Below are 5,000 nucleotides of genomic sequence, written 5' to 3'. Positions count from 1 at the left end.
TCAGTATTAGTCTCTATTAATATATCAGTCAGTATTAGTCTCTATTGAATATTAACAGTCAATATTGGTCTCTATTGAATATTAACAGTCAGTATGGTCTCTATTGAATATTAACAGTCAATGTTAGTCTTATTGAATATTAACAGTCAATATTAGTCTCTATTGAATATTATCAGTCAGTATTAGTCTATTAAATATTAACAGTCAATATAGTCTATTGAATATTATCAGTCAGTATTAGTCTCTATTGAATATTATCAGTCAGTATTAGTCTCTATGAATATTAATAGTCAGTATTAGTTCTATTAAATATTATCAGTCAGTATTAGTCTCTATTAAATATTAACATCAGTATTAGTCTCTGTTGGATATTACTGGTCAGTATTAGTCTCTATTAAATATTATCAGTCAGTGTTAGACTCTATTGAATAATAACAGTCAGTATTAGTCTCTATTTAATATTAATAGTCAGTATTAGTCTCTATTGAATATTAACAGTCAGTATTAGTCTCTATTAAATATTAACAGTCAGTATTGTCTCTATTAAAAATATTAACAGTCAGTATTAGTCTCTATTGAATATTAACAGTCAGTATTAGTCTCTATAATATTATCAGTCAGTATTAGTCTCTATTAATATTAACAGTCAGTATTGTCTCTATTGAATATTAACATAATAGTTCTATTGAATATTATCAGTCAGTATTATTTATGAATATTATCAGTCAGTATTAGTCTCTATTGAATATTAACAGTCAATATTAGTCTCTATTGAATATTAAGTCAGTATTAGTCTCTATTGAATATTATCAGTCAGTATTAGTCTCTATTGAATATTATCAGTCAGTATTAGTCTCTATTAAATATTAACAGTCAGTATTAGTCTCTATTGAATATTAACAGTCAGTATTAGTCTCTATTAAATATTAACAGTCAGTATTAGTCTCTATTGAATATTAACAGTCAATATTAGTCTCTATTGAATATTATCAGTCAGTATTAGTCTCTATTGAATATGATCAGTCAGTATTAGTCTCTATTGAATATTAACAGTCAGTATTAGTCTCTATTAAATATTATCAGTCAGTATTAGTCTCTATTAAATATTAACAGTCAGTATTAGTCTCTATTGAATATTAACAGTCAGTATTAGTCTCTATTAAATATTAACAGTCAGTATTAGACTCTATTGAATATTAACAGTCAGTATTAGTCTCTATTAAATATTAACAGTCAGTATTAGTCTCTATTCAATATTATCAGTCAGTATTAGTCTCTATTGAATATTAATAGTCAGTATTAGTCTCTATTGAATATTAACAGTCAGTATTAGTCTCTATGAAATATTAACAGTCAGTATTAGACTCTATTGAATATTAACAGTCAGTATTAGTCTCTATTGAATATTAATAGTCAGTATTAGTCTCTATTGAATATTAACAGTCAGTATTAGTCTCTATTAAATATTAACAGTCAGTATTAGTCTCTATTAAATATTAACAGTCAGTATTAGTCTCTATTGAATATTATCAGTCAGTATTAGTCTCTATAGAATATTATCAGTCAGTATTAGTCTCTATTGAATATTATCAGTCAATATTAGTCTCTATTGAATATTAACAGTCAATATTAGTCTCTATTGAATATTATCAGTCAGTATTAGTCTCTATTGAATATTATCAGTCAGTATTAGTCTCTATAGAATATTAATAGTCAGTATTAGTCTCTATTGAATATTATCAGTTAGTATTAGTCTCTATTGAATATTATCAGTCAGTATTAGTCTCTATTGAATATTATCAGTCAGTATTAGTCTCTATTAAATATTAACAGTCAGTATTAGTCTCTATTGAATATTAACAGTCAGTATTAGTCTCTATTGAATATTAACAGTCAGTATTAGTCTCTATTGAATATTATCAGTCAGTATTAGTCTCTACTAAATATTATCAGTCAGTATTAGTCTCTATTGAATATTAACAGTCAGTATTAGTCTCTATGAAATATTAACAGTCAGTATTAGTCTCTATTAAATATTAACAGTCAGTATTAGTCTCTATTGAATACTATCAGTCAGTATTAGTCTCTATAGAATATTATCAGTCAGTATTAGTCTCTATTGAATATTATCAGTCAATATTAGTCTCTATTGAATATTAACAGTCAATATTAGTCTCTATTGAATATTATCAGTCAATATTAGTCTCTATTGAATATTATCAGTCAGTATTAGTCTCTATAGAATATTATCAGTCAGTATTAGTCTCTATTGAATATTATCAGTCAGTATTAGTCTCTATAGAATATTAATAGTCAGTATTAGTCTCTATTGAATATTATCAGTCAGTATTAGTCTCTATTGAATATTAACAGTCAGTATTAGTCTCTATTAAATATTAACAGTCAGTATTAGTCTCTATTAAATATTAATAGTCAGTATTAGTCTCTATTAAATATTAACAGTCAGTATTAGTCTCTATTGAATATTAATAGTCAGTATTAGTCTCTATAGAATATTATCAGTCAGTATTAGTCTCTATTAAATATTAACAGTCAGTATTAGTCTCTATTAAATATTATCAGTCAGTATTAGTCTCTATTAAATATTAACAGTCAGTATTATTGCATTGTCGAGATGCTAAATACCTCACTTTTAACTGGTGTCGTTCCTAGTTTTTTTAAACATGCTGTTGTTAAGCCTGTACTTAAAAAGCCCACTTTGGATCCACTTCAACCTAAGAACTACAGGCCAATATCAAAACTACCTTTCATGTCAAAAATTTTAGAAAAAGTTGTAGCAGAGCAACTCACCCTTTTCTTAGAGAAGCGGCTGTTGAATAATGCTGTTTGTTCGTAAAATTCATAAAGGCATTCTAAGGAACTGCACTTCTAAAATTCTCTAGTGATATTATGATGTCAGCTGATTCAAAGGATTTTTTTGGTCCTATTGGACCTTTCTTCTCGTTTGACACTATCGATCAACCATTATGATAAATAGACTCATACCAATGATAAATCTGATCTGGTTGGGATGTCTGGATCAGTTTTAAAATGGTTCTCATCCTACCTTTCTGGTAGACGTTTTAGTGTTCAGGTTAATCAGATATTGTCTGAAACTGCAGAGTTGTCATGTGGGATACCTCAGGGGTCTGTCTTGGGACCTATTCTGTTCCTCTTGTATATTTTTCCTTTAGGACAGATAATTAGTCAATTTAGAGACATATCGTACCATCTCTATGCGGATGATATCCAACTTTACTGTTCTTTTAAGGAAACTGAGTTCTCCAAACTGTCATCTTTAATAAACTGTTTGTCTAGTATCAAACAGTGGTTATGTGACAACTTTCTGCTTTTGAACTCAGAAAAACAGAAACTCTAATTATTGCCCTGAAAGTCGTATCCCTGAGATAAAGCATCATATTGGGGACTTAGGCTTGTCTGTCCAGCCGAGTCTCAGGAGCTTAGGTGTGGTTTTGACTCAGCTATGTCGTTGGATCACCACTCTAAATTATTAGTTAGGAACTGTTTCTTCCACCTGAGAAATATCTCTAAGTTAAGACCACTTGTCACTAAGGATGAATTAGAGATGATCATTCATGCTTTCATTTCTTCACGCTTAGATTACTGTAACAGTCTTTTACTTGTCTGAGTAAGAATCAGCTTTTATCGCGTCTCAGACTGTTCAGAACTCTGCTGCAAGGCTTTTAATGCACATTAACAAAAGGCACACATCACGCCTGTTTTAGCAGCACTTCACTGGTTACCAGTCCAGTATAGAATTCAATTTAAAATTCTTGTCATTACTTTCAGAGCCTTGCGGTCAAGTTCCTTTCTACATCTCTGATTTGATACAGCTATATACCCCCACCCGTAGTCTGAGATCATTAGGTCAGATGCTATTAGTGGTTCCCCGCACTAATTTTAAAACTAGAGGGGATCGGTCATTCCAAGCAGTGGCTCCTAGGCTGTGGAATGACTTGCCTCTCTCGCTACGTTGTGTGGATTCTGTTGAATCTTTTAAAAAGCAGCTGAAGACTCTGCTGTTCAAGCAGGCTTTTACTTAGTCGATGGGTTTTTTATGGTTGTTTGTTATATTTTCTATTTGTATTTCAATGTGCTCGTATTGTGACTTCTTGTGTTGAATTGCATTTCATTGTGAAGCACTTTGTGATTTTTATCTGTGAAAGGTGCTATACAAATACATTTTACTTACTTACTTACTATTAGTCTCTATTAAATATTAACAGTCAGTATTAGTCTCTATTAAATATTAACAGTCAGTATTAGTCTCTATTGAATATTATCAGTCAGTATTAGTCTCTATTGAATATTAACAGTCAGTATTAGTCTCTATTAAATATTAACAGTCAGTATTAGTCTCTATTGAATATTAACAGTCAGTATTAGTCTCTATTGAATATTATCAGTCAGTATTAGTCTCTATTGAATATTATCAGTCAGTATTAGTCTCTATTGAATATTAACAGTCAGTATTAGTCTCTATTGAATATTAACAGTCAGTATTAGTCTCTATTAAATGTTGTGTTCCTCTGTGTGTGTGTGTGTGTGTGTGTTCGTGCGTGTTTGTGTGTGTGTTCCCTTGTGTGTGTGTGTGTGTGTTCATGTGTGTGTGTTTGTGTGTGTGTTCCTGTGTGTGTATATGTGTGTGTGTTCCCTTGTGTGTGTGTGTGTGTGTGTGTTCCCTTGTGTCTGTGTGTGTGGTTGTGTGTGTTCCTGTGTGTGTGCGTGTGTGTTTTCCTGTGTGTCTGTATGTGTGTGTCTGTGTGTGTGTTTTCCTGTGTGTGTGTGTGTGTGTTTCTGTGTGTGTATGTTCCTGTATTCCTGTGTGTGTGTGTGTGTGTGTGTATATGTGTGTGTGTCCCTTGTGTGTGTGTGTGTTCCTGTGTGTGTATATGTGTGTGTTCCCTTGTGTGTGTGTGTGTCCCTTGTGTGTGTGTGTGTGTGTGTGTGTGTGTTCCTGTGTGTGTGTTCGTGTGTGT

At 31.2% G+C, this 5,000-nt stretch overlaps 1 protein-coding gene across 1 annotated transcript in view; it reads right to left on the bottom strand.

Annotated features, from left to right (window-relative positions):
- Positions 1 to 5,000, bottom strand: part of LOC120546181 (adhesion G-protein coupled receptor G6-like) — a 36,454-nt gene that overhangs the window by 31,226 nt on the left and 228 nt on the right. The window lies entirely within an intron of this gene.

This window comes from Perca fluviatilis, chromosome 18 (genome assembly GCF_010015445.1).
Source record: "Perca fluviatilis chromosome 18, GENO_Pfluv_1.0, whole genome shotgun sequence".
Taxonomy (NCBI): domain Eukaryota; kingdom Metazoa; phylum Chordata; class Actinopteri; order Perciformes; family Percidae; genus Perca; species Perca fluviatilis.
This window is presented reverse-complemented; position numbering and strand designations above follow the sequence as displayed.